The sequence below is a fragment of the Myotis myotis genome, unplaced genomic scaffold, assembly GCF_014108235.1.
Source record: "Myotis myotis isolate mMyoMyo1 unplaced genomic scaffold, mMyoMyo1.p scaffold_m19_p_3, whole genome shotgun sequence".
Taxonomy (NCBI): domain Eukaryota; kingdom Metazoa; phylum Chordata; class Mammalia; order Chiroptera; family Vespertilionidae; genus Myotis; species Myotis myotis.
Genome location: NW_023416335.1, coordinates 36,624,995 through 36,646,786, shown reverse-complemented (window position 1 = coordinate 36,646,786; position 21,792 = coordinate 36,624,995). Strand labels below are relative to the sequence as shown.

Here is a 21,792-nt window from a genome sequence, read left to right as displayed (position 1 = left end):
TATGGGGAGAGAAGAAATTACACGTCCCATGCAACAACCTGGTAAATATTTATGAATTTTCTGCTTCTTAATACGAGAGTGTGAAAAATAACTAAACTCCCGATTGCATGTTAACATTTGCTGTAAGTCTAGAGACAAGAAAAACACAGTCCCAAATAAAGTCTCTGTGTGTGCACAGAAATGCTCCTGTTGTGTTGCCTCTCCTTTTGGACATGCTTGACTCCCTTCTGTTTCATTACTGTTCTAACAAACCCTGAAGCTGTGTTTCAACAGAACCAGTACGCTCTCTAATCAGAGACGACAGGACCCACGGTGAAATGGTTTCTACATTCTGCGTGGGCTGGACAACAAGCAAGAAAAACACCCCCCTCTCTCAATTTAATTAGAATTAGAAGGCTCCCCAGGCTGATTAGCTCAGTTGGAGAGTGCACCCTGCAGAGGCCACGCTCTGACCCTCCCACAGGCCAGTTAATTTTGCTTAGTTCAGTAGCCACAGTATTTGTCTCTGGCTCCACAGTTATCTAGAGAGCACGTCCCCTTAATCATTAAGGAAACAGAGTGTCTGGTTGTGAATGCATCCGCACTTCGGGCTAAATGACGTTCGGTGCCAGCCCTATGGATGTCTGGGCCACTAACATTACATCAATAGCCAAAAAGGAGAACATCATAAGGAGAGAATCCCACTTATTATCTGGGTGATAATGGCCTTCTAGAACCTCAGCTTGGACCATTCAGAACCCCAGCTTTCTTATCAACATTTGGGCATCAGGATTTAATAATATTCTGTGAAAACTCTCAAAATGCAAAGAGTGATACAAAGCCCAAACAGGACTAATAACTATGTTTCCTATTTTTGGACAATAATCTCTTGTCATGGCAATAGCTTTATATGGAAAAATATGCATTCTACTTATTTCAAGAAATAATATTTTGATCTCATTCCAACTCAATGCTATAGGCAAGTGGAGGTGTTCTAAAGCTCCCCTGAACATAAATCCATGCTTACCTACTAATTCTCCGCCCCAGAGCTGTTCAGAATCAGGGACTCATAGCAACTATGGCATGGCAGGAGAAGGTCTCCTGTGAGTGGAAATGTGTGGACTCTTCCAACCCCCTTAACTCTAATAGGAAAGTGGCACCTTCTCCTTTCTCTTTCTACTGACTGCCTTGATGAGTGCATCCCAGTTTGTGTCATCAAATTCTATCCTATTTAATCCCCAGGAACTCCTGAATCTTAATCTCTAGCACTACGGCCTCCCATGACTTGCAGACCCTTCTCTATGACTGCACACTTTCCATCTCACTGAGGTGTGGAATAGGTATCTCAAATTCAACATGTTCTGAACGTAGCTTATTTCCCAACCTGCTCTTCAATAACCAGTTATTCCTGCCATTAATGGCAAATGCTGCCATTCAGTCGTTCAAATGAAACATCCTGGTGTTATTCTTGTTAAAGAAAAGACATTTCTGAGATATTTTCTCTTTGCCACATCTATCGCAAGGACGAAGACCATTTTCAGCAATCAGACTGTTGACATTCCAGAAAATGTCGACATCACTCTGAAGGGACTGTTATTGTGAAGGGCCCCAGAGGTATCCCGAAGAGGGACTTAAATCATGTCAATGTAAAACTCAGTCTCTTTGGAAAGAAAAAGAAGAGGCTCCAGGTTGAAAAATGGTTGTGAAATAAAAAGGAATTGGCTACCGTTGGCACTACCTGCAGTTATGTACAGAGCCTGATCAAGGGTGTTACTCTGGGCTTCCGTTACAAAATGAGGTCTGAGTACGCTCACTTCCCCATCAGCGTTGTTGTTCAGGAGAATGGTTCTCTTGTTGAAATAAAAAATTTCTTGGGTGAAAAATAAATCCACAGGGTTTGAATGAGGTCAGGGGTTGTTTGTTCAATATCTCAAGCCCAGAAAGATGAGTTAATTCTTGAAGGAAACGACATTGAACTTGTATCAAACTCCACTGCTTTGATTCAGCAAGTAACAACAGTTAAAAACAAGGATATCAGAAAGTTTTTGGATGGTGTCTATGTTTCTGCAAAAGGAACAGTTCAGCAGGCTGATGAATCAGATCTAAGTTGTCCAGCTCCAGAAATAGCAAAATGCCAGACTTATTTGTGATATCTTAAAGATGCAACAAAAGCCATGTATTAAAAGACAAAATAGGCCCAGAGACATGGATTTATGGAACAGAACGACAGATTTCAGAGAGGGTGGGGGTGGTGGGGATGGAAAGAGATTAACCAAAGAACAACAACAACAAAAAGCAAATAAATTATTCAGACATTTTTAAAAGGTGGTAAAGCAGACTTCATTCAGGGGAACTGCTGCAATGGGGTTTGCCATAGGGGAAACATCCTCGTGTGGCAAGAGAGGGTCTCATGTGAGTGGAAATGTTTGGGCTATACAAGTAGGAATTTATAGCCAAACGGCAGGGTGGGATGTCAGTGGATAGGAAATTACAAGAAGAAACATCCAGGCTAGGGGGATTCATGCTAGACTAACTCAACTGGATTCCTGCTCCTGTCAGGCCAGGGTGAGAAGATGTTGTCTTAGTTCAGGCTACTATAGCAAAGTACCACACACTGGGTGGCTTACAAATAACTGAAATTTATTTCTGACAGTCCTGGAGGCTGGAAGTCTGGGATCGGGGTGGTATCATGGTCGGTTATTGTTGAGAACCCTCTTTGGGGTTGCAGATTGCCAACTTCTTGTATCCTCACATGGTGGAAAGAGGCAAGAGAGAGAGAGAAGAAGAAGCAAACTCATGATGCTTATAAAGTCATGAATCCTATTCATGAGGGTCCACCTTCACATCTTCATAATATACTAAAGGCCCCATCTCCTAATACCATCCCTTTGGGATTAGATTTCAACATATGAATATTGGGAGGAATACCAACATTTAGTCCATAACAGATATCAAGGATAGGGGATGAGGACTTTGGTCAGACCCAGCAGGTGTCTTGCTAGAACTTGACTAAATGGGCAAGAACCGAGCCCAAGGTTGGAGTCTTGAGGGCTTAGAGGAGCATGACTAGAGGTAGGTCACAGAGAGCATCTTTGTCATCTTTTCTTTTTTAAAAAAACATTATTTTTATTGATTTCATCTTTTCTTTCGTTCATACCACAATCTGGTTTTCCAGCAAACTTAGTTTTGACTCTGACTCCAAAATACATCCAGAATTTGACCACTATTCACCAACTCCTGCCACTACACAGATCTAAGCCACCGTTATATTTCACTGGATTTTTGCAATAGCCTATTGCTTCTGTCTATGCTTTTCTTCACCTGAAAATAATCCCACTGAGCCAGAGTGATCCTGCTTAAACCCAAGTCAGAGTGCTTCTCTCCTCTGATCAAAACCCTCCACTGCCGAAACCCCGGTTTGGCTCAGTGGATAGAGCATCAGCCTGCGGACTGAAAGGTCCCAGGTTTGATTCCGGTCAAGGGCATGTACCTTGGTTGGGGGCACATCCCCAGTAGGAGATGTGCAGGAGGCGGCTGATCGATGTTTCTCTCCCATCGATGTTTCTAACTCTCTCTCTCTCTCTCTCCCTTCCTCTCTGTAAAAAATCAATAAAATATATTAAAAAAAAAGATCAAATGGTTTTTTTTTTTTAAAAAAACCACAAACAAACAAACAAAAAAACCCCTCCACTGGTTCCCAACTAGCTCAGTGCAAATGCCAAGTTTCTGACTCTGATCCACGCAGCCCTTTGTGACTTGACCCTATCACCTCCCTGACCTCATGTCCCACTGCCTCCCTTCTCTCCCACGCCACTCCAACCACACTGGCCTCTTTGCTGTCCTTTAAAAACCCATAGATAGCGTTTATTGTTTTTATTGTCTTTCTATTCCCACCAGAATAAAATTCCATGACATTACTGTCCATTTCTTATTCTGCAGAACCCCTGGACAGCGACTCACATAGGGTAGGCAGGCATTGCCTATTTCTTGAGTAAAAAAACATAAATTAATTTTTGGCTTAAATATGCTTAAAGATGCATTTTAAAATTTAAAGGTAGATATTTAAAGAAGAGTAGCAATATATGTAATTTCCAAGTAATTAGAGGAGAAAGATGGAATAAAGAAAATTTTAGCAACAAGAGATCAGGGGGAAAAAAGATGCACATTAAACAGGGTAACAGAAAGGAAAAATATGTCAAGAATCACAATCTATGTGACTGACACAGAGTTTCAGAATTGAATTTAAAAATCCAGTTATGAGCTGTTTACAAAAGGCAAATATAAAACCAAATGATGCAGAACGTTTGAAAATAAAGCTAAGGAAAATTATATGCCAAGCAGATGTTAATAAAGCGAAAACAGGGGTAACAATGTTAAAATGACAAAGTATAATGCAAGGGTAAAAGCATGGCGAGGGAAAAGAAAAGATGCATTACATTAATAAAACACCTACCAAGAAGATAGAAGAATCATAAAACAATTTACAATTTTCATTAGAGCTTTGAAATATAAATAAAGCCAAAGAATACATTGAAAATCTACATTCATAGTGAAAGATTTTTAACATCGCTTTCTCAGAAACTGGCATATCAAGCAGACAAAAAATGAGGACACAGTATTGGAATGCACCATTATAGGGTTTTTTGGGCACTGGGTGAAAATTATGCTCCAAATATATAGAGGATAATAAGGATTTAAAAAACAAGGACACCTATGTAGAGATGATAAAAACAATCTTATGCTGTATATGCACTGTCTAAATTGAGAATTCCAGCCCACTTTCTAATCTTTCAACACATCTGGATCCTGACATTGCATAGAAGAGTGGTACCGGCTATCACAAGTCTGTTTCTTTCCTCTGTAGTGGAGAGAAATAAGACTTCCACTAGACAGGAAGCACAGCACCTTACCTAACCTAGCTACCCAACAACTTTTTTCAGTGGTTCTTTTATTTTTTAATTAAAAAAGAATCTTTATTGTTGAGATTATTACAGATGTCCCTCTTCCCTCCCCCCCCCCACCATAGCTCCCCTCCACCCAGTTCCTGCCCCACCCCAGACCTTCACCACCCATTGTCTGTGTCCATAGATAATGCATACATGCATATAAGATCTCTGTTTAATCTCTTCCTGCCCCTGCCCTTCCCTCTGAGAATCGCCAGTCTGTTCCATTTCCATGCCTCTGATTCTACTTTATTCACCAGTTTATTCTGTTCATTAGATTTTTTATTTGTTTGATTTTCAGATTCAATTGTTGATAGATATGTATTTGTTGCCATTTTGTTGTTCATAGTTTCCCCTCCTCCTCCTCCTCCTCCTCCTCCTCCTCCTCCTCCTCCTCCTCCTCCCCTCCTCCTCCTCCTCCTCCTCCTCCTCCTCCTCCTCCTCCTCCTCCTCCTCCTCCTCCTCCTCCTTCTTCTTCTTCTTCTTCTTCTTCTTCTTCTTCTTCTTCTTCTTCTTCTTCTTCTTCTTCTTCTTCTCCTCTTAGATTATCCTTCAGCATTTCATATAATACTGGTTTGGTGGTGATGAACTTCAGTTTTTTCTTTTCTATGAAGCTCTTTATCTGACCTTCAATTCTAAATGATAGCTTTGCTGGGTAGAGTAATCTTGGTTATAGGTTCTTGCTATTCATCACTTTGAATATTTCTTGCCACTCTCTTCTGGCCTGCATAGTTTCTGTTGAAAATCAACAGACAGTCATATGGGCACTCCCTTGTAGGTAACTAACTATTTTTCTCTTGCTGATTTTAAGATTCTCTCTTTGTCTCTAGCCCTTGGAATTTTAATTATGATGTGTCTTGGTGTGGTCCTCTTTGGATTCCTCTTGTTTGGGATTCTCTGTGCTTCCTAGACTTGTAAGTCTATATCTTTCACCAGGTAGGAGAAGTTTTCTGTCATTATTTCTTCAAATAGGTTTTCAATATCTTGCTCTCTCTCTTTTTCTGGCACCCCCATAATTTGAATGCTGGTATGCTTGAAATTGTCCCAGAGGCTCCTTATACTATTTTCATATTTTTGGATTCTTTTTTCTTTTTGTTCTTCTGGTTGGGTGTTTTTTGCTTCCTCATATTTCAAATCATTGACTTGCTTCTCAGGATCCTCTAGTCTACTGTTGAATCCCTGTAAATTATTCTTTATTTCATTCAGTGTATGCTTAATTTCTGACTGGTCCTTTTCCATTTTTTGGCATTCTCACTAAGATCCTTGAAAGTCTTACTAAGTCCTTTGAGGGTTTCTAGAAGATTCTCAAGTAACCTTATAACTGTGGTTTTTAACTCTATATCCAGTAGTTTGCTTTCTTCTATTTATTTCATTTGTGACCTGTTTCTTTGTCTCTGCATTTTGGTTGCTTCCCTGTGTTTGTTTCAATGTACTGGATAGAGCTGCTAAGGCTCTTTGAGTTGATAGAGTGGCTCTGTATAGCAGGTGTCCTATAGGGCCCAGTGTCTCAGCCTCCCCAATCACTTGAGGTAGACACTCTAGTTGCACCCCTTTGTGGGCTGTGTGTATAGTCTTGTTGTAGTTGAGCCTTGATTGCTGTTAGTGTCACTGGGAGGAATTGACCTTCAGGACAATTGGCTGTGGGGACCAGCTGTGACTACAGTGGGAGAGCTACTGTGCAGGAGACACCCTTGTGGAGCAGGAATTGTTTCAGTGGGGCTTTGGTGCTCACTGAGTCTGCCCCTTGAGTGTGTCACTTATGGATGTGTAGAGTTGTAATCTGTTATGGCATGACCACTGGGTACACTGGCTCTTGGGTCTCCAGGGAGGTGTGAAGTTAGCTGCTTCCTGCCCCTCCTTCCCCCCTAAGCAGGAGCTACAGAGAGATCTGCAGATTCCTCCTCTTTGTATTGGGTTTGGCAGTGCCCAGCCGAGGCATAGCTGTGAAGCAAGGCAGGCTGGTGCTGGGTCTTGGGCCCTTTATTGATAGTTTTGGGGCTCCCTGGCCCAGCTGCAGCTTGTTTGACAGGGCTTAGCCTGAGAAAGGACAGGCCATTCATATGCAAAAGCCACTGTAAGCAGCTTGGTGGGATTGTAAATTGGATGGGGCAGAGTCTCAGGGAATCTCCAGGGTGGAGCAAACAGAAATGATTGCCAGTCAGCCCTGGGACCAGGAAGGTCCCAGTGTAGGAACAATGATCCCTGTGAGCACCTCAGTTTGGGAGAAATCTGCTTTCCGAGTTCCTTCCTCGAAGCCAGGCAATCCAATTCCTCCTTGTATGTGTCTGGGTCCCCCAGAGTCCCGCACTGGAGCTCACAGGAAGCAGGAGCTTGTAAATTCAGTTCATGGTGCCAGCCTTTTAAGAGGAGCAGCTGGGTCTTCAGTAGCCTCTGTGTCACTGAGACCCAGTCTGCACTGGTTTTTAGAGCCCATAGTTCGTACTGCCTGTAGGGACTTCTTTTCCCAGCTCTGGGGCCCTGGGCTGGGGGTCTGATGTGGGGCTTGGACCCCTTCCTCCTCCTGGAAGCCTCCACAGAGATGATCTCCCTCCCGATTAAAAAAGCAGCACATGCCCTAGCTGGATTGGCTTAGTGGATAAAGTGTTGGCCTGTGGAATGAAGGGTCCCAGGTTCAATTCCAGCAAGGGCACATGCCTGGATTGTAGGCTCAATCTCCAGTAGGGTGCGTGCAGGAGGCAACCCATCAGTGAGTCTCTCTCATCATTAATGTTTCTATCTTTCCCTCCCTCTCCCTTCCTCTCTGAAATCAATGAAAAACAAAACAAAACAAAACAGTAGCACACGTGGGTGCTGGTCAGCCCATTCTGCACCTCCTACCAGTCTCAGTGCGCTTTCTTCTTTATTTCTCTAGTTTAAGAACTTCCATTCGGCCAGTTTTCTGGCAGATCTGGATGATGGTTATTCTATATTTTAGTTGTAATTCTGATGTGGCTGTGGGAGGCAGCGAGTACAGGCGTTTGGCTACATCACCATCTTGGTTCTCTTCAGTGGTTCTTAAAGTCATGGACTGTGCTCTTTTTCTAACTCAGTTATGCAGCTGTGTGAAGAGTAAAATCTCCCCTTCTCTCTTTCCCTTCCCCCCTTGGCCTCCTCTGCTCCCCCTCTGTCACAGCACACAGACTTGCTCTGCTGTGCAGCACTTGGGATCTGTGCTATCAGAACTGTTTAAAGGAAGCCAGACTAGCATCTCTCCCTACTCTGTGGTGTGACTATGGGTGTGTCCCTTAAATATTCTTTAAAAATGAAGAGTTTATTCTAGATAATCTCCTAGATCCAATAGCACTCTAACATTTTCCAAGTATGCATTTAAAGAATAGTACCCTCTATCAATCGCAAGCCTAAAAACCATTCTTTGAGCATAGCAATTAGTGTACATTACGAGCATGTCAAACTTGTGGCCCACAGGCTGCATGCGGCCCACAATGAATATTTTTGTGGCCCAGCCAATGTAATGGTATGTAAGAAACATTTTAATAAAAATTTCATAACTTAATTTGTACAATATCTTGTTATACATAATTATGAATAAGGAACTACAACGTTCATTAATGACTGATTACTATAATCATGTTGTATTCATTTCCCTTATGTGCCTTACATGCAGGTGCACCATTTCTCTCCACTAATACCAGCAGCGAATATTTTAGCAGCCGATTGCCACATCATTAGTCTTGGACTGACTTGTTTGGTGTGCGCAAGAGGAAATATTTCACTTTCGGCAAATAAGAAAAATAGGCTTATTTGCATTACGCTTATTAATTTGTGCAGTTATTCAGTGTCTGGTAAGTTAATGTTCAAGAAAAAATATTAATTTTTATTAAAATGTTCTATTATTTTATGTTAATGATTAGTCATTTATTTCAGCCCTTTGTATTCAGCATATCTCTATTGAAATAAACCTACGTTTCTATGAAAATTGAAGCTTTTGTTTTTTTGCGGTCCACATAAACTTAAACTTTTTTTATTTGGCCTGTGTTAGCCTTTGAGTTTGACATGCTTGGTGTACAACTTAGCTTGCTACTCAAAGTGTGGTATCATCGCTGTTCTCATCATCTGGGAACTGACTTAGAAATGCTGAATCTCAGGCCTCACCCAGGCCTCGTGGATCAGAATTTTAACAGCATTTTCAGGTGATGTATATCCCATTAACACTTGAGAAGCACTGATTTAGAGAAACACAACTCCTTTTATTTGGCCATATGAAATTCATTGCCTTGATCTCCAAAGTATGTCTTCAGAAACCACATCAAATCCCATAAAATTTCTGTGAGAAAGCTCACGCTTTGATCATTTTTATAAAGGGAAACTGAGTCAGAGAATAAAGGGGGCTTGGGGATGATGACTCCACATAGAGAATGCCATTGGACTGCTGGGGTGGTTTCCCAGCTTGTTATACTTAAGACTGGGATTCCCGGTGAAGCCTGGTCAGCCTTTTGACACCTCAGCTGGTCAAACAGTTAGAAAACAGTGTGTCACCTGCACAGGACGAAGCCCTTGGGAGTTGTCGCAGTTTCTTTGAAATGAGAGGGATAAATTTGTATACTAGTATTTTAAAGAGCTGATTAATGTTGTTCTATTTATTTCGGGCATTTCTGTTCTTTAATTATAAAATTAAACAGCATGGGATGAGGTTGTTGGCCCCACTTGTGCCAAGTTTAACTGAATATGATTCGCTCTGATCTCTTGTTGCGGTGAGGGCTTTAACATCAAGAACAAACTGCCTTGCTCTCGGACTCTTGAGCCTCCCTTCTGAAGTTGCTGTCATGATTTTTTGAAGACAAACCTTTATTGCTGCTGCTAGGGCCAGCTGCTTATGCATTCACTTTCAAATGGGCTGCCGAGGAGAAAAACATTTGGCCACTAGGTGAGCAGATGAACCTGAGCCCCTTCCCCTTCTTCTTCATGTGCTGTGTAGTCTTGCAAGCTATCTTGTCATCACTTGGAGACTCGTATAGCTTATGATTTTAAAAAAGGAAGTGACCCTGTCCCATTTTGCATTCATCTCTGATTCTTAAAGAAACAAGCATGAGCTTTTGCGGTAGAAGCAATGGGCAGTAATACTTGGACAAATTCCCTTTCAAACACTTGTGGCCCAGATGGCAGTTTTGAATGATACATTTCCTAGACGCTACTATGTCAGATTTCTTTCCATTTACCTGTTCCCCCCCCCCCCCCCCCAATCATAATTTTTGGGTAAATTTTAAATTATTGCATTTTAAACTTCAGTTTTCTAAGCTATTTTTGAAAAAAGATAATTGGAAGCCAATCCCGTAATTCTTATCGTATAGGTAGTATCAGTTTTCCATTCTTAAATCTTCTAAATAAAATTTCAACATGCTTTTTAACACCTCATCTCTGGTGAAAATTAAGATGCTGCTTAAAATCACACAATGACAATTTTGTGCAGAATATGAAGATTTCACACTACTTGATGCTATTATAATCATTCACATGGAGTAAGTGTTAAAATGACTAGAATTTAGTAGCTTATGGAATAAAATGTTATTTTTTCATTCTTATCCAAAGAATTCTAGAGCAGTTTGTACATCTTGAGAGATGAGTTTAAATGTTCTGTGATGATAGAAATGTCCTATATTTGTGTTGCCCAGTGCGGCAGCCACTGGCTGCCTGTGGTCATTGAGCACTTGAATGGTGGCTAGTGCAACTGAGAAACTGATTTCTAAATTTTATTTAATTTTAATTCATGTAAATTTAAATATCCACATGTGGCTAGTGACTACAATATTGATCTAGACCAGGGGGTGATAAATTATGATCCATGGGCCAAATACAGCCTCCAGCTTATTTTTGTAGAGAAAGTTGTCTTTTTTAAAAGATTTATTATTGATTTTTAGAAAGAGAGGAAGGAAGAGAGAGAGAGAAGAACATTGATGTGAGAGTGAAACATCAATTAGCTGCCTCCTGCATGCCTTCTACCAGGGATTGAGCCCACCACATAGGTATGTGCCCTGAACAGGAATTGATTTGGCAACCTTTTGGTGCACAGGACAATGCCCAACCAACTGAACCACACTGGCCAGGACTGTAAAGAAAGTTTTATTGGAACATAACTATGCCCACTCATTTAAATGTTGTTTTTAGCTGATTTTGAACTACATCAGCAGAATTGTGTGGGTGCAAAAGAGATGAGTCCACGGAGTCTAAAGTATTTACAATCTAGCTCTTTATTGGAAAAAGTTTTTTTTTACTCTGGTCTAGAACAGTGTCCAATGGAGTACAATCCATACAGCATAAAAAAAGCAGTTATGCCAACCCAGAGATACCTAACCTTGTGCACAAAGATAAAACCGAGGTCTTGAAAATTATGAGACTGGTGATTTCTTAATTAGTATTTTTTTTCCTGTAAAATATAGTTCATAGTCAGGGGAAAATTTCAGACAAAACAGTGAAAAGTAAAAGTCATTTTCCATGCATCTATATGTGTCTTTATGTTACAAAACAATTAATATCATTCCATATGTATTATCCTAAAAATTTCATGTTACCTCCATTTAATGCCTTGTGTTGACATTTTAAAGATCTCCAACATTGAGGAAAAACCAAGATGGCGGCATAGGTTAATGCCGGAGATTGCTGCCTCAAACAACCACTTCAAAAAACAACTAAAAGACAGAACGGACATCATCCAGAACCACAGGAAGGCTGGCTGAGTGGAAATTCTACAACTAGGAGGAAAGAGAATATCATACCCAGACTCAGAGGAGGCGCAGTGCTGAAGTGAAATACTCAGGTGCGGAGTGCGCGCGGAGCGGGCTGGAGGCGGAGGGCGTGGTTATTGTTTTCAATCAGGAGGGAGTTTCAGACTCTGAGCTCCAGATCCGGGCGAGTCTCTAGGGACCCAGACTCAAACGGGAGAAGCGGGACTGTCTGGCTTCGGTCGGAAATCGAAGGCAGCTTTCTCTCCGAGGTTTGCAGTGGTTGCTGGGACTCTGCGAGGCAGAGCCCCTAGAGATGGAACTGAGAGCAGCCATAACTGCTCGCTCAGCCCGCCCTGTAGATCCCCGGGGACCCGCCCGCCCAAGCCCTCCGCAGAGCCATTTGCCGGATAGCCTCAGGCAAATGCTAGATTAGCACCGCCCTAGAGATCCAGCACAGAAGCTCTCCCACTGCAGGCACAGCGGACTCTCATAGCCAGTTAGCCTGGAGGTCAAATCACCCCCACTATTGCTGACAACCATCAAGGCTTAACTACAACAAGACTGCACACAAAGACCACTAGGGGGTGCACCAAGAAAGCATAAAAAATGCAGAGACAAAGAAACAGGACAAAATTGTCCATGGAGGATATAGAGTTCAGAACCACACTTTTAAGGTCTCTTAAGAACTGTCTAGAAGCCACCAATAAATGTAATGAGATCCTCAAGAAATCTAATGAGACCCTCGATGTTGTGATAAAGAACCAACTAGAAATTAAGCATACACTGACTGAAATAAAGAATATTATACAGACACCCAACAGCAGACCAGAGGAGCACAAGAATCAAGTCAAAGATTTGAAATGCGAAGAAGCAAAAAACACCCAACTGGAAAAGCAAAATGAAAAAAGAATCCGAAAATACGAAGATAGTGTAAGGATCCTCTGGGACGGCTTCAAGCGTACCAACATTAGAATTATAGGGGTGCCAGAAGATGAGAGAGAGCAAGATATTGAAAACCTATTTGAAGAAATAATGACAGAAAACTTCCCCCACCTGGTGAGAGAAATAGACTTACAGGTCCAGGAAGCGCAGAGAACCCCAAACAAAAGGAATCCAAAGAGGACCACACACACCAAGACACATCATAATTAAAATGCCAAGAGCAAAAGACAAAGAGAGAATCTTAAAAGCAGCAAGAGAAAGAAACTCAGTTACCTACAAGGGAATACCCATACGACTGTCAGCTGATTTCTCAACAGAAACTTTGCAGGTCAGAAGGGAATCGCAAGAAATATTCAAAGTGATGAATACCAAGAACCTACAACCAAGATTACTTTATCCAGCAAAGCTATCATTCAGAACTGAAGGTTAGATAAAGAGCTTCACAGATAAGGAAAAGCTAAAAGAGTTCATCACCACCAAACCAGTATTATATGAAATGCTGAAAGGTATCCTTTAAGAAGAGGAAGAAGAAGAAAAAGGTAAAGATACAAATTATGAACAACAAACATGCATCTATCAACAAGTGAATCTAAGAATCAAGTGAATAAATAATCTGGTGATCATAATAGAATCAGGGACATAGAAAGGGAATGGACTGACTATTCTTGGGGGGGAATGGGGTGTGGGAGATGCGGGAAGAGACTGGACAAAAATCGTGCACCTATGGATGAGGACAGTGGGTGGGGAGTGAGGGCGCAGAGTTGTGCGTGAACTGGGAGGAGGGGAGTTATGGGGGGGAAAAAGAGGAACAAATGTAATAATCTGAACAATAAAGATTTAATTTAAAAAAAAAGATCTCCAACATTAATCTATATAACTTTCAAAGTTAAAACTCATTTCAATGATTTTTTTTTTACTTTCTTACTCACTGAATAATTTTTGCAGTATTTGTGCTCAAATTTAGAAATGAGAGTTTCAAACATTTGCCTAAGTTTGAAGTCTCTAGTAAAGTTTTAAATACATATATATATGTATATATATATATATATATGAACTCCTAATTTCAAAGATAAGAATTTTGATAATATTTCTTATTAGTAATAGTTAAATGTGAGAGAAAATTTGAAGTTGCTATTGACTCCAGGACCTAGGGACAAGCAAAATTAGAAAATGGACATGTATGTGATAAGAGATTGTATTTAAAACTGAAAAAAAATTATGCAGGTTCATTTTCTGTATACTGGGAACGTGGTGTATCAACTAAGAAAGACAGTGATTCAACCTAATTCTTTGGGCACTGACTTGGCGATGGTTAACAGGACTGTAACATAAATTGAAGATAAGATAGTGTCTTGGTTTATGGTTTCTCTGGGTATCCAATCATACCTGGGTAAAAAGATAAAATGCAAGGCAATGTGCAAGTAGAACTCACTCAACGTACATTAAAATTAGCATCTATTGTTGCTAATTTTAACCTGTGCTATGCTGCATAATCCTCAATGAGGCACTTGGTGTGAAGCTCCAGAACAAGAAATGAGTCCTGCCTTTCAGGATGGCAACATCAGTTTGGTGTATGGGGAAAATGAGACCTGGTGAGAACAGTGAGGATAATGTACAAGGGAAAGGAAGCCGTGCAAAAGCTGAATGATAGCAACTCCAGGGGGGAGGTTCAAATGATAATTATAAACTCAATATATAGAGACCATGCAATGATGGAAATACTGAAAAATTTTCTTTTTCCTCAAAGTCATCCTTGGCCAAAATGTAAAATATTAGCTTAAACTGTATTGGAAAGAGAACCCTCTGAAATTGAATAAAATGCAACCTATTTGGGAGAGGCCAGAGAATAGATTATGACCAAGGTAGAGAGATGGCTAAACTTGAAGGAGGCAATTAACAGTGTATGTATATTTAATAGGCAATTAGCCTGGTACTTATTTTGTGCCAGAAGGAAGTCATTTTAGTTAACACAAAAGTTGGTTTGTGCAGATTGCTATAAATAACACTTTCCTTTGGCTGCAAATGACTCAACAATGCCCTTCCCAAATCCCATTGTGTCATTAAGAAGTTGTGAGAGAAACTTATTCCAGGCTTCCCGAGGAACCAGGTGAGCAGGTAATGAGAATAATGAATGCTTTCTTTGCCAGTAGGAAGGCCCATGAACAAAATATGGGTTGGCAATGTGAATACATTAGTGTCCTGTGTTTCTGCCTTGGGAAGGTGCTGTGTGATTTTGAGGGACAACCAGAGAGCTTGTGGGAAAGCCCAGGCCCTGGTGATGTAACCTTGAGCAAGCCATACAACCTTACTGTAGGTCAGTTTTCCGTAATTTCTCTGCCCCACCTACCTCACATTCAATAAGAGGTTATGACAATAAAGAATATTTTGAAAAGTTTTTAAAAAGTCAAAAACAACCAAAAAACATATAGATAGTTAAGAAATCACCATTACTCTAGAGCAGTGATGGCGAACCTATGCACGCGTGTCAGAGGTGACACGTGAATTCATTTTTCTGGTTGATTTTTCTTTGTTAAATGGCATTTAAATATATAAAATAAATATTAAAAATATAAATCTTTGTTTTACTATGGTTGCAAATATCAAAAAAATTCTATATGTGACACGGCACTAGAGTTGAGTTAGGGTTTTACAAAATGCTGACACGCCGAGCTCAAAAGGTTCGCCATCACTGCTCTAGAGTCAGGTCCAAAGGTGAAAATTAGAATTGGATATGACTTCAGGGGAAGGGAGGGAAGGAGTTGTTACTTAAGACATTCCCAGATCTGATTTAGATTCTGTCTGGGAACCATTTTGGGATAGGGATCTGTTCCATGGATAGCAGAACCTAGTCATGGAGTGATCACAGAATTCGGTGAATGAATGAGTGAGTGAAGGGACATAGAGAAGAAGAACCATATTCCTCCAGAAAAATAGGGACCAGAAGAACAGGGGAAGTTTGGAACAACCAGCTAAGACCACCTTAAGCCAGAGATTTGGAGTGATTACAGACTGTGCTAGGGCTGGTGCTTTCCTCTCTGTTGGATGTAATCAAGCAATCCAAGATCAGAACAGCAGGTCACTGGACACTTACCACTGGTAGTCTCACTTGAAGAAAGTTTTTAAAAAAGGTCAAAAAACAAAAATGTGTCCTGACATTTTCTTTCCTTATAACAACATTTACTCCTGTGTTTTGATTATCCCATTTGTTGCACTGCCCTGAATAAAGTGTACAATGAGAGCATCATCAGAAAATTCATAAGATAAAAAAAGGTCTTGGATAAGAACTTCTCTGGTGAGCAGAATAATTCCCAGTTTTTGGTAGAGGAAGTTAAAGAGAAATCTGATTTCATTCAATAAACTCTAAACCATAATCCAATAATACACAATAATACACAATGGACTGGATTAGGTTGTAGGGGCCCATGACCTAAATGGTTTTGCAATTAAGGGCTCACTATCTTTCAGTTATCAACATCTCTTGGGAAAGTTGTAAAAATTTATTGAGTCCATTGCATCAATTTATTTCTGGAAGTATCATATTTAACTTAGGAAACTGCCAGCAGAACCATTCATAATTCATCCAACATACGTTCAAGTCATGATGACTAGCATTCCCTTGACGTTGAACTACTCATAAACTACAAAGATTGACATTTCTAGCATGCAGAGAGATTATTTTCTTAATGTCATTGTTGTTTATATATTTATGTTCTATCAAGTTCAAAGACTTGTGAAGCCATCGATACGGAGACACTGTTATTGAGCACTTAGCATATGTCCCAAATTTCATGTCCTTATCTCTTTTAATCCTCATAGCAGCTTTATGAGATAAGCATTATTATTCACATTTTACAGATGAAAAAACTGGTTTCAGAAAGGGGAAGCACCTTGCCTAATTTCACACCGTGAAGAAGTGATGGCATTACAATTCCAACAAAGCTTTATCTGACTCTCAACACATGCTCTATCCAGGGAACCATACTTCTCCCTAATGAGGAAATTGGCATTATATTAGTTTGCTAAGGCTACCATTACAAAATACCACTGACAAGGTGATTTAAACAACAGAAATTTATTGTCTCACAGCTCTGGAGGCCAGAAGCCCAAAATTAAGGTATTGGCGGGGTTGGTTCCTTCTGACTGTAAAGGAAGGGTCAGTTCCAGGACTCTCTTCTTGGCTTGTAGGTGGCCATCTTCTCCTTATGTCTTCACGTCATTTTCCCTTGGTACAATGTCTGTGTCCAAATTTTCTCTTCTCATAAGGACACCAGCCATATTTATTAGACCCTAAGAACCTCTATAAAGACCCTAACTCTAAACAGATCACATTCTAAGGTATGGAGGCTAGGAGTTCAATATATGAATTCCAGAGAGGACACAATTCAGCCCTTAAAGATATGCAGTCAATTTGTTTTGAGATTGCACTACTATTTACTTTAGGGATGTGGCCTCTGAGTCCCTCTGACTGGAATTGCAGTAGCTGAGTCAGAGTTTGAGCTGTGTCTGATTGTATTTATCCTTGTTAAGGCTGAACTTGGAAGTGCCACCTGACAGTGAAGGCTGTAGCATGGGATGATGGCTGCCTTTTGCATTAGTGTGCAAAGGGATACACTGTCTAAGTCTAAGATAGACTTAGGTAGTTGAGCTCATCGACTCTCTGACTCACTGCTCCTTCCTGCCTCAAAGACCTATTCAGAGATTCATTGAATAAAGACTGCAACATGATCGGGTAGTTTGGAATTGGAGGCAGTGACTCATATTCTTCCCAGTACCTGGTGTAAATTGTAAGCGGTGGCCAGTAAATTGATGCTTTTCATCTCTATGTGGAGGGAACATTTTATTTTGATTGGATTTGAATGAAAACAACGAAGGACCTGGAACAGGCTAAGGTGTTTGTGCGTGAGTATGGGTGTTTGTGGCACAGGGAGAATGTGTTTGAGATGGGTAAGTTGAGAACACAAAGGTAATGAGTGACAAAAGAGGGAGATCAAGCCTTAGTTGGGGTGGAGGATGTGGGAGAAAACCCATTGCAGTGGTTCTCAAACTTCCTAATGCCGCGACCCTTTAATGCAGTTCCTCATGTTGTGGTGACCCCCAATTTCATTGTTACAAATTGAACATAATTAAAACATAGTGATTAATCACAAAACAATATGTAATTATATATGTGTTTTCCGATGGTCTTAGGTGACCCCTGTGAAAGGGTCGTTCGACCCCCAAAGGGGTCGCGACCTACAGGTTGAGAACCGCTGCATTATAGGAACATCAAAGACCATCTTTGTTGGCCATACCGACGTTTTCAGACACAGAACTCTACATTTAAATATCTGAGAACAGTGACGGGCTCTCAGAGGATGGATGTTTTAACTTGGCTTCTTTCCTCATTTTCTTAAGGATAGACCTTTGGAGCATTCTAAGTCTCAATTCTATTTTGCCAATGCCTCTTTCCAGTCTCAGGTCTTGCAAAATATTGTGACGAAGGGTCCATCTATATCTGTTTTAGAAATGGACATACATCTCAATAGTGGCTGTCTCACCTTTGCCCTTCCCACAGGACTTGAGTTCTAGAGGAATCAGCTGAGTATCATGCAACTCACTCAATCACCTATTAAATTCTCAAAACACAAGCAGATTGTGTCTGATAGTCAGATAATAATCACAGCTGTTTGTTGAGGACACAGCTGTCTTAGTTATCCCATAGGGATACAGTGCACAGGGAGGAAAATGCTGCTTTATCCTATTTTTAGAGTTTAAAACTTCTTGCTCTTGTGGATGGCTCACAATGGCTCTTGTTTGAGCCTTACATGGGATATGGAACCTGATAGGTATCTAGAATTGTTTATGATTGTTAGGTAAAAGACATCCATATCCCTAAAGAAAATCTTATTCTGCCTCTGTGCAATTCTGCTCTTACCTAAGAGCATAAAAGCTACACTCTTATAAAGAGAAATCTCTATTGTCTGATTTCTATGTCAGCTGAGTTCAGGGTGAGATGAAATTTCAGCCTTTTCCTCTGTCATAGGCTTTTCAGAATGATGCATTAATGGATACAGAGACACTTTTACGTGGTTGGAGAATTGTTCTCACAAAAGGACAAGATGTAATGTTCCTCGTAGAAGTCAGTCTAGTCTTTAGTATGAAGCCTGCCAACACTAAGCTTCTCACAGTGTCCCCATGTACACCTTTCTAGCTTGCATTCTCCCTGAGGTGCTGTCTCTTTGCAGTTCACTGCTTTTTCCTGGTTATGTATTCCCTGGGGTTTATTTATTTATTTCTTTTGTAAAAGAACAGTAACTCCTGAATGGAAACAATGGTATCTTTCTAACATACTTGGGTTTGTATTTTTCGACAGTGTGGTAGCAATGTACAAGCATCTTGACTACTTATTAACCTTCAGGAAAAAGTATTTAAAAAGCTTCTGGAATTGAGTTTGAAACTCTGTGGATTGATTGTGCAAGATAATTAGCCATCCATCTGCCTTAGAAATGCTAAAAAGAACAGAGAAGACGAGATTAATATCCAGTTCTTTCTGAAAGAAAATTAGGAAAGAAAAGGACCCAAAGAGAGGTTTTCACCAGCCTTGGAGGTGGGACTGAGCCCAGGAACTGACACCAGAACCTTGGGTCTGCAGGAAACACGGAAGGGCTATGGTCCCCAGCCTGCTGTGCGATGGAAGCTTCCTTTGCTCATCTTCATGCTTTTTGAAGGACAGAGGACAGAGTAGCACTGGGGCTGCCTATTTACTAGCCTGAGAGCTAGAATAAGGTCAGTGCTGGGATAGTGAAAAGCCTGTGTCTTTGATATAGGACAAGACAAGGACCAAGTATATTCATTGTCTATTGCTATGTAAAAAGCTATCTCAAAATTGAATTTCTTAAATCAACAAACAGTCACTATTTCACAAGTTCTGTGCATCAGGAATCTTGGTGCAGCTTAGCTGGGTAACTGTGTCTCTAGGTCTCTCCTAAAGTTGCAATGTAGGTGTCGGCTGGGCCTGCAGTCTCATGGGAAGGCTTGACTGAAGAGGCATCTGCTTCCAAGCTCACTCATGGGATTGTTCGCAGGGTTTCTCGGTTTCTCATTTACTGTTGCACTGAGGTCTCTTTCTTGCTGGTTGCTGGCCAAAGATTTCCCTCAGTTTCTTGCCACATGAGCCTCTCCAGAGAGTAGCTGGCTTCCTCATGAGCAAATGAGAGAACAAAAGAGGATGTCCAAGGTGGAAGCAAGTGTTTTTCTAACCTGATCTCACAAAATAATATTCTATCACTTCTACCATATTGTTTCTTTGTTTGTTTTTTAAAGTGAAGTTGTAAGTCTAGCCAAGATTCAAGGATCATGAAGGGGCACTTTAGAGGATTCTCACCATATCAAGGCAGAACAAGATGGGTATAGAAAAGACCAGGTCACATGAACAGAAAGGTGGAGAATCCAAAGCCTAATAATGAAAAACTAACTTATAGGAGTTTGAGCTTCAAAACAGACAGCTAGGAAGGAAAGACATGAGACAATGAGACACTATGAGCTAGAATAAATTATACTAAACTCAGACAAAGGGCAAAGACATGGTCTTATACATCTTTATATTTACAAGAAGGCTAAGTAAGTACTATGTCTTATAAATATTCGTTGAGTGCACAAAACAGAACATTTCATACCTTTTCTTAGTTATAGTGATTGATCTTTCTAGTTCTTATAATGGTTTAAAGAATTTGAATTCTTTTTATTTGTTTTTTCATCACCATTTATCCTCTCTACACCCTCTGCCACCTCTACCTGTCCATCCTCTCCTTCCCTGCACGCCCCCCCTTCCCGCCCTCCCACCACCCTCCTTTGCCCTGGCAATCCCCACACTATGGTTCATGTCCATGAGTTCTCTCTCTCTTTTTTTTCTTTTTTTTGCTCACTCCCTCCACACAACAGCCCCCCCCTCCCCCAAGCTGCCTGCCTGCTATCTATCTATGAGTCAGTCTCTATTTTGCTTGGTAGTTGAGTTTGTTCATTAAATTCCACATATGAGTGAAATCATATGGTACTTGAAAGAATTTGAATGTCTTATACAGTGAAACCAGATAGAATCAGTGTTTATGTCATTGGAAGGGTGACTATATATGTTGTGCATAGATTTTTGCCAATATTTACTTTTGAAAGCGAAAGGGGGTGCTATTAATGGCAAGGTCAACAGGTGTACACTAAGGTCTCCCAGGAAACTTGGATATGTAGTCATCCTAGCTGTTTCCCAAATTCCCTCATGGTCCTTTACATAGCATCCAAAGACCTGGGACAGTGCTTTGGGGAAGACATAGGAATCCTGGGCCAGAGAAGCTGCCGAGAGGATCCTCTTCCTCCCCTCTGGTCCAGTTACCTTATTTTTAGAATCAGAAAGAGTGAGACAATCAATGTCCCTTTTTCACCTGGGAATTGACCATTACATTTTCCAGCGCTCTGGAGATTAATGTAATTTTTTGGGTCTCCTGGGTACAGTGGGTAACTGGAATATCAGTCAATAAGTGATTGTGTGGATGAGCAACTGTCCTAATCCAAACTCAAATTCTGACTTGGAAAACCACTTTACCAACTGACTCTCCTTTTTCTTTTCCCTGTAAAATTCGAAGGAAATCTCCTCTCTCTGCAAATGAAAGTAAAGAGCTCATCTTCTAGAGTGATGACAATCAAGATTCTAACTGGCTTTATATATTTTGTAAATAAAAGATATGGATTAAACTAGAAGCCCATTGCACTAAGATTCACGCAATAGGCCTTCCTTCCCCTGGCTGCTGGCACTGGTTTTCCTCTGGCACCTGGGACCCAGGCCTTCGGTCTGGCCGTAGCGGAGAAGCCAAGCCTCTTCAGTCTTCAGTCTTCAGTCTTCAGTCTTCAGTCTTCAGTCTTCAGTCTTCACTCTGGCTGGAGCCTTCAGTCTTTGCTCTGGCCTGCATATGCAAATTAACTGCCATCTCTGTTGGGTTAATTTGCATAGTTGCTCTGATTGGCTGGTGGACGTAGCAGAGTGACACCAATTTGCATGTTTTTCTTTTATTAGTGTAGATGATTATTCACCTTCAGCATTCATCACAATATTTACAAAGAGACCAAGATTCTCCTCTCAATATCAATACCTTTTAATGATTAATCACTGAAAGCTGTGGGGTTGCTTTTCAGGCTAAGGGCCTTGTCTTATGCCAGAACTGCCCCTGAAAAGGCAAAAGCATCATGTGAGTAAACCATCATAACTAACTAGATAATAATAA

The 21,792-nt window shown here is 40.7% G+C and overlaps 1 pseudogene; it reads left to right on the top strand.

The window, feature by feature from the left end:
- The first annotated feature begins 1,425 nt into the window (after positions 1-1,425).
- LOC118649873 lies at positions 1,426-2,129 on the top strand (annotated as a pseudogene).
- Positions 2,130-21,792: the final 19,663 nt, after the last annotated feature.